The 12472-nt window shown below is 35.0% G+C and overlaps 1 protein-coding gene across 3 annotated transcripts in view; it reads right to left on the bottom strand.

Annotated features, from left to right (window-relative positions):
* Window positions 1–12472, bottom strand: part of PRIM2 (DNA primase subunit 2) — a 389354-nt gene that overhangs the window by 76433 nt on the left and 300449 nt on the right. The gene's annotated exons all lie outside the window — the stretch shown is intronic.

Here is a 12472-nt window from a genome sequence, read left to right as displayed (position 1 = left end):
TGTATGGATTTAGACAGAAATCTGCAAAATGGTTTCTTTATTGTTATTTTGTTGTTGTTGTTAATTATGGTTGCTATATTTGTTTACTACTATATGAGGTGTTTGAAAAGCAAATAATTCAGGTCTGGTTTTCTTTCTAGAAATGTTTTGAACGCTTTTTTGTTTTAATTAAATGTTCATCTTTTTTTCATTAATGGTTAAGTTCAGATTTAGTCAGGTCAGCTCCACTGTTCTCCCTCCTGCAGTTTTTGGTGAGTGCAGAATAGTAATCTTATTTAAAATTTCCTTAACTTTATATTTAAACGTCTTTATCCTGGTTGCTTGCAACATTTCTCCTTTGTCAATAGAATGATTAAATTTAACCACAATGCATCTTGGAGTTTGTATTATAGGCTTTTTTTCTTTTATTTGCTCTGTGTGCGTGTGTGTTTTTTCCTCCTGAAGCCAATCTGTGGATTCTTTTGACTGTAATTTTGTTTTCAGTGTTCAGAACTTCTGGGCAGTTTTCTTATATATTTTCCTGTTTTGTAGTGTTTAGGTTTTTTTGACTTGTATTTTTCTTTCAAATCTGCAGGCTATATTCCCTGCTATTGATATCTTTCCTGCGGGTTTATCTGCTTGTGCTCAATGGGGTTTGTTTGTTTGTTTTGTTTTTTTGGTGAGGCAATTGGGGTTAATTGACTTGCCCAGAGTTCACACAGCTGGTAATTGTCAAGTGTCTGAGGCCAGATTTGAATTCAGGTCCTCCTGAATCCAGGGCCAGTGTTCTATCCACTGTGCCACCTAGTTGCCCCATGCTCAACCAAGTTTCCTTATTTCTGAGATCTTGGGTAATTTCAGTCTTCCTATTATTTCCCTCTATTGCTCACTTTCTGACTCTTTCCCGCTAGATGCTGAACCTCAGTCATTTCAGCTTCCTCCCACACCTGGCATTTCACAAGTGATTTCTGGGAGCAAAGAACTGCCTCAAGTTCAATTCTGAGTTCTTTCCTTCAGGCTTAGAGCAATACTGGAGTACTGCTCTAGTTCCTTCTGTTCCTCAGTTCTCTGGCTTAGCTTTAATGCAGCATAAAGTACTACCATGTTGCTATCCTAGTTTGAGCAAGTTTTGGTCTTTAGGATTTCTGAGACCCTGGGGATGAGGCATGGAATGTGAGAAGGTGAACAGAGTTGCATTTTTTGTTTTGGGGTGGGTTTTTTTTTGCGATTGTGAGTTGGCTTGTGTGTTTCTACTACATAACAATAGTATACAATGGGAGAAAGGATCCTGAGAGAGCATATTAGGGAATAATGTTCTCTACTGTTAATCCATTGGCTTGTTACCTCATTTTAATTTTTCCTAGATCACAGAAGTGATTTATCTCTTGTGCATCATTTCTATTTTAGAGATGTCTGAGAGGTTGTGAAGATTGGAAAAAATGTCTAATTGTTCATCTTGTTGATCATGTGACCCAGAAGTCTCTTTTATCTCTCATCATTCAAACCAAATAATTTTTTTAAAAAACCTTTTAGATAAACTATTAAGTTTTATGGGGAAAATAATTTATGCATAAATGAAATCACTATGTTGGTCTTTTCAGTGACAATATACATTGGTTCCACAATCTCAGGATCATGAAACTTTATACACAGTAATATAGTTTGACACTGAAAATTTTATCAACGCTGAGACCCCTATTTTCTCTTCATTTATTCATAATACAATGATTCAAAAACTCATTCAAAAGTAACAATGTGGAATTTATAATTCAATCTTTATTTTTTTTCTTTCAAATAATATCTGCTTGAGGGATAAAAGTTTACTTTGTTGTTTACAAATTGTATATAATTGCTCTAACAAAACATTTCTTTACAAAAATTTGCAAAGCAAAATTGAACCAGGGAATAACATTTTCTCTACAATAGCCTTTTTTTTTTGGGGGGGGGGGAGCTTATGCTTCCAGATTTTTCATCCTGGCAATTTATCTTTTCTAAATAATAGAATTTATTCTTCTGAAATGTAAATGGTGCATAACACAGAACTATGCCAATGGTTGTCTAGTCATAAGTTTAGATATATTATAAGTATGTATGAAGTCAACTCAATTTTGTTGGAAGAAACAATTTTTCTATAGAATTCTGTCCTATGTGTCATAAAGCTCCATATTTTGATGGAGTAATAATTTGCTACTGTGAATTATTGAATATGAAATATGGTCAGGGCATTCTGGGAATTTAACTGTCATCTTTTTACCATATTTCCAAATTGATATCCAGAATAATTGAATCTGTTCTACCAATGAATAACTCCACCAGGCATATTCTCTTGCCTGTCTCCCCACAGCTCTTCCAACATCGACTGCATTCTATTTTTGCATTATTTGCAGAATTGAATGGTGCAAGGTGAAAATTCAGATTTTTTTATTTGTATTCTTCTTAAAGAGAATATTTTAATATAAAATTAATTGCATGTTTAGACTTGATGCATTGCATTTCTATATTTTCCCTGTAATTATCTTAACTTGGGAAAAACCTACAGTAATTTTCTAGTTTAAAAATAAAGTGAAATGTCATATCTTGTCGATTAAATTGGGAAATATGACAGAATATGATTAATGTGGCAAATTAGTCTTTCCATGCCAAAATACTTCTTAAGAAGAAATTAGAGAAATTTATAGCCACTGTAAGTAGGTATTTTCTATGAAGCTATGCAAAACAACAGAGGAAAAACCTAAGAGTCAGTGTCAGTCAACTCCTTCACATTCAGTTAACTTAGATTCTTAACATTTTCCCTGGCAAGTGTTTCTATTACCTTTCTTAAAGATGTCACCAAGGCTGAGTGGCTGCTATGATGGGCTAATGAACTGCAAAAATTGTTTCTCACGCATGTGAACTTCATTACATTAGGCTAGCACAGCTAGAAGGGTTAACCAAAAGGAGAAAAGAAAGCACATAGCTTAGAGGTCCATCTCATGGAATGCAGATGAAAACTATGAATATTGTAGATCAAGAAAGGCATTTGTCCTAGTTCTACCTTCAACCATTATTTAGGGGGCCTATTTTCAGAGTCAACAGAAAGGAAAAATATAAGAGAGGGTATCATACTGGAGGCGGTTAGTGTCAAATTATAAATGGATTGTGTAAATTCAAAATTTCTAAAGGGATTTCTTCCAATTCTTATCTTCACAGTCCTGCTAAGAATACTATTGACTTAAACTAGCTGTACTCTTTTAAAAGTAATCCTGTCAACCCAACAAAATTTATAAGAAATTACTGCCACATTTTTTAAAAACCTCAGACACTGTTTACACTTAGAAATCCCTTATTCTGCCCACCTTCCATATTTTCACATCGCCAAACACAGAAAGGAGATGATAAAAGCCCCACATTGAAAGGAATCAAACAACACATAAGAGGACAGTGACTGTTCTCTTCTATTGTTATAGTCCCAGGGCCTAGCATAGTGCCTTGCATATAGCAGGTACTAGATAAATGTTATTAGAATTGTTGTTGTTGTGGGATGCAGGAGAAGGTACCAAGAATTCAGTCAAAAGTCTATTTAATTAAATGCCTACTAGGAGTGAGGCATTGTGTTAAGCAATGAGAAAAGATATGGCTGGAGGCCCTGCCTCTATCATTAACTTGCTGTAAAAATTCACACAAAGGTCAGAACAGATACAAGGACATACTCAGAGTCTCTCTGAAGAACTTTGGTACTGATCGTGAGACATGGGAGAGAATGCCATGACTGTTCAGCATGGAGTGCCTGCATCCAAAAAGGCACCATGCTCTATGAGCAAAGCAGAATCACAGTAGCTCAAAAGAAATACGAGATGTGCAAATTTAGAGACATCTCCACTCCAAATGTTCATATGGACTATTAGTGCCTGGCTTGATGTCAATTTTGATCCTCTTAGACCATGAAGAACAACAACCAGCTATAAAAAGGTGGGCCAGTTGTTTGCCTCTCTCAGAGTCAGTTTCCTTATATGTTTGACAAGGTAAATAATACTTAAATCACCTACTTCTTAGAGTTGTTGTAAAAATCAAATGAGTAATAAAAGTGCTTTGTAATCATAGGGAATTACCAGACTTCAGCTTCTAAGTACTTAATGGTCCTAATGCAGGAGATCCTTCTAAAATGAGCTAAAAATGAGTGAGAAAAAATATAATTATATATTAAAAATATTATAGTTTGTGTTCAGCAACATTTTGGGAGAAATGTGTGTTATATTCAAACATACAGTGTTCTGTGCTTGGCTATGAAGAATTATTGTACTGTGTTTTGTGAGAAAGAAAAATTATCTCTAATTTTTAAAATAATTTTATAATCAGAGGACAAAACAAATCCTAAATCTCATAACATTTAATTGTACTCTATACCACTACATAATAATGGTACCTTTCATTATATAATTTATTCCTAAATATATTTTTGCAACTCTGATGCATAAAAATAATACTGAGATGGCACATATATATACATATATACTCAAAGAATGTCTTATAAATAATATTATCATGATTATAATAGGATTTGGGTCTATATTATGCAATAATGTATCATAGGAAGAGGGATCTGTCCAGAATAAGGGAAAAGGGAAATGGAAAAAAATTAACTGTATCCTTTTGGAAGCAAGACACATCAATGATTGTAGATTATAAATACAGTATAAATATCAGTGTTACCTCTCATGCTGCCTCGATATTTACATGTTATTATTCATAAAATCATAACTGTAGAATGGGACTAAAAGAACATACTTCAGATATACTTTAACATATGAAATCAAGGGGCAGCTAGGTGGCACAGTGGATAAAGCACCGGCCCTGAATTCAGGAGGATCTGAATCCTGTGACCCTGGGCAAGTCACTTAACCTTCATTGCCCGCCCCCCCGGGTCAAATACAATAAACTTTTCAAATAATTAGTGTTGGGAATGATTTATTTAAAAAAAACCACATAGTTATAACACAACTGTCCTTTTTTAGAAATGAATAAATATGTACTTAACAACTTAGAGAAAATAAAGTTTAAAACAATTATCTTAAAATACTGTACAAGGGGGCAGCCAGGTAGTGCAGTGGACAAAGCACCAGCTTTGGATTCAGGAGGAACTGAGTTCAAATCCAGCCTCAGATACTTGACACTTACTAGCTGTGTGACCCTGGGCAAGTCACTTAACCCTCATTGCCCCCTCCCCCCCAAAAAAAATTGTACAAAAGGCCAGAGGAGAAATTGCTATAAAAAAGACATCTCTACTAATAAAATGCTAATTGAATGCATATCTTAGACCAAGTCTTTAAAAATAAGCCTGCAAAATTTTTTAAAACTTTGAGCTACTACCTCATAACTTTCAGGTTGGCAAAGTTGACAAGAAAGTAAAATGACAAATGTTGGAAGTGCTGTGGGAAAACAGGTACACTAATGCACCACTGTTGGAACTATGAACTGGTTCTAACATTCTGGAAAGCAATTCAGAATTACATCCAGAAAGCTATTAAATATGCATATCCTTTAAAACTATGTCCACAAAGCTATTAAACTGTACATACCTTTTAACCAAATAACACCACTATCAGGTTTATAACTACAAGGAATCAAGAAAGAGAAAAAGGACCTGCAAGTACAAAAATATTTATAGCCTCTCTTTCCTATTGGCAAAAAATTGGAAGTCAAGGGGCTGCCCATCATTGTGGAATGGCTGAACAAGTGCTGGTATATGAGTGTGATAAAATACTATTGTGCTGGGGGCAGCTAGGTGGCTGCAATGGATAAAGAACTGGCCCTGGATTCAGGAGGCCCCGAGTTCAAATCTGGCCTCTGGCACTTGGTATTTACTAACTCTGTGACCCTGGGCAAGTCATTTAACTCCCTTTGTCCTGCCCCATCCCACCCCCAAAAAAAGATTTATGATGAAACATGCTACTCACTTCCTAATAGAAAGGTAAAAGATTGATAATACAAACATACATAATTTTGGGAGATACAATTAATGTGGGAATTTGTTTTGCTCAACTCCATATGTTTATAACATGGGTTTTGTTTTTCTTGCTTTTTCATTTGGGGTGAGGGGGAGATGGAAGAGAGAGAAGGTAGATCTTCATTAGAAAAAAAAATAAGGCCATACACAGATTTCATTGTGTTTCCATTGGAAAAATAAGACTGAAACCTCTTAAAGAAACAAGCACGGAAAGAAGTACAAGAAAGGAGGGTTTTTAAGTAGTCCTCAAATGTCCCCATTAACATGCCTGAGATATGATTAAATATCAGAATCTAAATGAAGTGTTATCTGCAATTCTAGTTAGAAAGGCAAGAGAATACCAGAGGAGAGAAGCAGAGGGCATTTTTATACTCCCACATATTACATAACAAAATATTTCAAGTCTTGCTGAAAATTTGGCCACCAAGTACCAGAAAATAGCAGTTTAACAGCTTTCTATGTTATATGTACTAAAAGCCTTTAGAATTGAAGTAAACAATTCTCTCCAAGTAACTCTTACATTAAAAAAACAAAACACTAAAGCTCATCAAAAAGCAGTAACTCAGCCTACATATGTATTTTGAATCATTAGCTACCATTTCTACATATTTTTCCTATATGTTCAAACACATAGGCAACTCTTGGCTGTTAGGTAGCACAGTGTATACGATGCTTTGCCTGGAGTTAGGAAGACCTGAATTCAAATTCAAATTCAAATTCAAACTAGTTCTGTGACCCTGGGCAAATCACTTTAACCTCTGTTTGCTTTAGTTTCCTTAACTGTAAAATGGGGCTAATAAGAATACTTCTCTCTCAGGGTTGTTTTTTTTGTTTGTTTTTTTGTTTTTTAGTGAGGCAATTGGGGTTAAGTGACTTGCCCAGGGTCACACAGCTAGTAAGTGTTAAGTGTCTGAGGCCGGATTTGAACTCAGGTACTCCTGAAACCAGGGCCGGTGCTCTATCCACAGCGCCATCTAGCTGCCCCTCTCAGGGTTGTTTTGAGGGTCAAATGAGAACAAAAGACCTTTTTTATTCTAAGGTCCTACCTGATCCCACTACTGTGGCCACACAGCCAGAGACCCATCAAGCAGCTGGACAAGCACCAGGAGTTATTCAGATAGTAGGAACACCTTAAGCATTAATTTGCTCACTCTCTTTCATAAATAATCGTAGGTAAAGATAAGGGAGGGTAAGATTAAGGGTAACAAGAAGTCTTTCTTGCTTCAAAGATAACTAGCCAATATGAAACATACATAATTAAATGGTATTTTCAGACAAAACAATCTGACTTGCCAGGAATAAATAAAGCAAAAGGGGAGAGAGAAAAAGAATTGATCTGAATTATGCATACATATGATAAATTCCAATAATAATTGTCATTTGTAAAGAATATCCAACTTCTAAGAACCCAGTTTCTTCAAATGATATAAAGTACAGTCAATTCTTAACTTTTGCAGGGGGTAATGTTGCTAGAAAATGGTTCAAAAGTTAAAGATGTGAATGTTGATACACTGAACTTATGGCATATAGGGGATTAGGTTCCTTTGACCACTAAAAACTATAATCTTTCTCTAGAGATTGCTGAAAATACACTTTTCTGCATATGATTCTTTATAACAAAATATTAATTCTGTTAAGGGCTAAAATTCTAGCTAGTCTGTCTAAAATATCTAATGGGTGGTCGCCAATAAATTATAAGCTTTAGCAAGAGTTGGACTTTTAAGCATTTATTAAGGAGAATAAGAATTTGGTAAAGAGAGAGAGAAAGCCCTACATTCATCTCTCTATTAAAGGGAAAGTGCATTTCTAGCTCCCTTCTCTGCCAGAGTCCACAGGAAAAAGCACGAGTCAGAGAGCCAGGCTCCCCCTTCTTCCTCCCACAAGAAAACTTCACTTCCTGATGCCAAAGAAAAGACGCATGGTCTTGCCCTCAAAGACCTTCACCTCATGGGCGGAGCTCTTCTACAGTAAGTCTCCAGCAGGTGGTGTCATTCCAATTGTTACAATTCTGATAATGTGCACTTTTCCTAACTCAGTAACCATGAAATAACCAATAAATATAGAGGAGAGGAGAGGCAAGGGATGAGACAAGGAGGGGCAAGGGCATCGATGTCAGAAGAAGTGGAGGTAAAAAAGGGAAAAGGGCTACCTGTCATCTCTAATCTCCCTTTGGACTCTGTAAAAAGCATATGCCTCAGGGTGAGTCCTTGGCTCCCTCCAAGCTTGGAAGCCCAACAGGGCTCTCAAAAGGCCAGAAGCAACATGAACAGCAGGGGAGAAAGATGCCCATTCAGCTGTGAGAGGAGGGGGGTGACCACCATCTTATTTACCCACAAATTTAGCAGCTTTTCCATTTTTTCAAGTCTCCCACCTACACTTAAGAGTATACTTTAACACTTTCTGCAGTGGATTCACAAACACTTTTATGAATACTTTCTTCTTTTTTGCTAATATAAACTTGAGCTCATTGTGCCTCTTATTGTTTTTTTCTCTACTGCTACGTACCCATGAATGTGCAGGTGTCAACCAAAAGTAAACATGAAGTAACTAATAAAATCATGTCAATGCTTTAAGTCATAAGAGTTATACACACAAATGTTGAAGACTGACTGTACTAAGTTTTTGACTTAACCTCAAAGTTTTTCAGAAGGTTTTTTTTGGGCGGGTACACATAGGAATTTTACCCTACATTTCCTTCTCCTTTAAAGAAAAATAAAAATAAAAGGATTCTTTCCTCCCTCATTCAAAGAGTGAGATTCTAAACCGAATCTAGAGTGAGAAGAGACCTGAAGAACCATGGAGGACATTCCAAATCTGATTAAGTATCAAAAAAGTGGTCATTCATTCTTTACCTGAAGCCCCCCAGTGAAGGGAAAAACAGTACTTCCCAAAGTCATTCACTCCAATCCAATTATGGATATCTCTAATTGCTATATCAAGTCCAATATATCTCCCTTAGGCCTATAAATGAAAAGTAAAGAGAAGCATCAGAGGAAAAAAGAAGAAAATTATAATTTTATATTATCATTATTTTACTTCAAGTTCACTGGGTTTAATGCAATAGCTTAAGGGAAAAAATACATATTTCAACACATTACAACCAAAGGGTATGTTTTATTATTTTTAATGTATATATTTTCCACATATTTCCTTCAAAGAACAATCTAAACCCCTCAGCTATTTTGCCATACCATTAAATTGTATATATTTTAAATTAATAGTTTAAACACATTCTTTGGCACCATTCAACTTAGCTCACACAACCTTGGGGTACACCAAACAGCTGATTAGTAATTTAAGGCCTGAGAAAAGAAAAGTTTCAGAGGGAAATACACAGAGGCATGATTGAGCTTAATATGCAAGTACACTAGCTAAAGGGCATAATTAAAACTACATCACTCCTTTAAATCTACATAATTATGTCCCAAAGACATTCTCATTAGTATCTTTTACTTTGCCACCAAACCAAAAAAGGGTCCTGGTCTACAAGGTTGGGAAATATATTTAAAATATAAAAGAGCATACATTTGTCAAATGAAATGGATATGAAATTCAATAAATGAATTTCTTTTTGAGAAGCAATATTTTTTAAAAACATAAATCATCCTCACCAATCACCAGATATTAACATGTCAGAAGACTTTACACTCGAAATTTTGTCAGCAATGTAAGGAACTTGTAAGAGTAACTTATTTTTGCATCCTAATAGGATAGAACAGAGGAAAATGAGCCCAAGGCAGGAGAATCTAGGTTACATGGCATTGTATCAAATGGAAATCTCCATTAACCATCATTTTCTTAACTGTAATACCTGCTCATGTTTATAATAGTGACCCTGAAGAACTAACTCCAATATACGCAGGATGCATTGAGAATTGTTAAAGAAAATGACATATTTAGAGCTGTTTCTAATAAAGTATTTCTTTTTTGTTATATTCTAATCCAAAAAATCTAGTAACCCATATAAGGTGAATAAGGAAATTCTTTCATCAAATACCAAAATACTCTAAGGGTATGAGGACATTCTCTTCAAGGTTGTACTAGAGATCACGATCTCTCTGAATCTTAGACTTGATATTGCAAAATGGTGGGGAAGTTAGGAAAGCCTTTCCTCTCTTTAATGCCTTTGACCCCCTCCCCCCAAAAGTATTCACTAGGTAGCTAACCTTTTTATATGAAATGGCTTTGAATTTGAGAAGTGGTCTGAATTTGGAAGAGTCAGAGGGTCTGGGTTGAATTCCCACCTCTGTCACCTGTTATTGCCTGTATGACTTTGGGCAAGCCACTTAATCTCTCTCTAGACATCATTTGAAAAATGACACAGTTGGATTACATGACTTCTAAGATCCCTCCCATTTCCAAATGCATGATCCTATGGTCTTCAAATTACAGGTATACAATCTGTCACTATGATGGTATAAGGTTTGATAGAACCCAAAGTTCCTACTCAGTTGCCATAGCTTTTGAGATTCTCCTACTCTCCCCACCCCTCATTTTTCCACTAGGTTGGAATTAGGCAATGCAAGAGACCTTCAGCAAAAGAAGTCTTTTATTTACCAGTATATCTGATTAATTATAAACACCTACACTTTAATTGCACCAGATAAAGATAGTTTAGTTGAATACATGCATTTTTGGCTAAAAGAGTCAAAGCTATTTACTGTGGGTCTAAGATTATAAGAAAAAATAATAAGCTATTACTACTTCCTGATTCCACTTAACAGTTCATTGCTGTTACATACTTCCTTCTGATGGCAATCTCCAAACCCTCTATCACTAGGGGCAAAAAAATCAGGACTTCACCTAAGTCAATGATTCATTAAAATGTAACTATCCTTTCCTTTGGGTATTGTACAAGTATGTTGAGCATGTATGTTCGTTTTTTGCATTTGTCACATTTCAAATTATTTTATAGGTTTGGGTCTAAGAACAGTACTCAAGAGGCTGTTCATTTATTCATAGGTTCATTGCCTGCTATTCAGGTAAGCTATCAAAAGATTCACAGTAGTACCTTATTTATGACCTATTAGACTTAAAAGTCAAGTTTCTTAGAGAGGTGGTTAACTAAGATGTTAGATCACTCAATTATGCTTTTTTTAAAACAAAAAAAGTCTTTATTAAAATAACTGCATATAAAAATTGAAGAACAAAACATTAATGCGTCTTTAAAGGCAACAAATATATAGGTGTAATTAAATATTTTTCTAATTAATCAATAAACCAAACTAACAAATATCTGAACAGTTGGCATACTGGGTACTATAAAGAATGCAAAAACAACAACTCTAAGCAAAGTGCCCAGAACATACCAGGAGCTTAATAAATGCTATATGAATTGAATGAAATGACATCATTTAAACATAATAGCCGCCATAGCAGCCACTGCAATGATTTGAGGAGAGATGAATATTATAAACAGCCTTCTGAAAGAGCTGAAAGTGGCAAACCATGTTTATCAAAACGAACTTTGGAAACAATTTAAATAAAACATGATTATAAAAAGAAAGCAGATGCTGCCACCATCGTTAGTTTTTAAATTTTTAAATGGTCCAAAAGTATAAGAAATAAAGTAAAGATAAATTAAGAAGCATAACAATGGCATCTCCCTGTAAAATTATATTATAATAAATTGAATACTATTACCTTATCATAAGACTCATTTGAAAAGATAGGTAAACCAAGTAAGTCATTTCTACAGAAATTATCCTTTCTCTAATTACTTAATGGAAAAATTTTGGAAACTGTTCATCAAAGTAGGGTTCCAAACCTAAGGACAAAGCTAGCTAGCTAAAGGAAGTGCTTCTCATCATCAGGTTGGTCAAAGGGTAATAAACTTGTCAGCCATGGCAAATATCTACAAGGACTATACATTTTTCAAGAGGAATTTAAATCTGTATTAGAGAAGGGTGTATCCATGTTACAAAAGCATAGATGCTTGCAAGAGTATATTAACTGATATCAATTGGAACCCAAGACTCAAAACAAAGGACCATTCAAACTGTACCAAGGAATACAGCCACACTGATGCAGTAGGGCATATAAAAAATCTACAGAGTAGGTAGTAGGATGTACCATTTCATGGTGAGTTGAATATCAACCAAGAAACAATAGAGAAAGTATAAAGAGTAAAAGAATGGACAGACTCTACAGGCTACAGAACAAAGAGATCTTCAAAAATTTGAACAGGAAATTTAAAACAGGCAAAAAACTCCCCACAAACCAATCAACCAATGAGGAGTGTCTTCCTAATTATTATGAGGAAGATTTTGATTTTACCCCTTTATTATGTTTTGTTAACATGTAAAATAAGTTGATACTGATAGTGATATTTTCCAAATATCTCTTACAAAAGGACACTTTAATGATTCAAGTGGAAAGTAATACACATGTAACTGTGACAAAGTTTTTTATCTGCCAGAATTAATCAGAGGTGTCAGGAAGGGAAAATGTTAGTTTTCTGATAATATTTTAACAGTATCACTTTCCTAAGCAATATCTAGCTATACTAGA

Source organism: Dromiciops gliroides, chromosome 4 (genome assembly GCF_019393635.1).
Source record: "Dromiciops gliroides isolate mDroGli1 chromosome 4, mDroGli1.pri, whole genome shotgun sequence".
NCBI classification, from domain to species: Eukaryota; Metazoa; Chordata; class Mammalia; order Microbiotheria; family Microbiotheriidae; genus Dromiciops; species Dromiciops gliroides.
The sequence above is the reverse complement of the archived record's forward strand: the minus strand, read 5'-3'. Positions and strand labels throughout refer to the sequence as shown.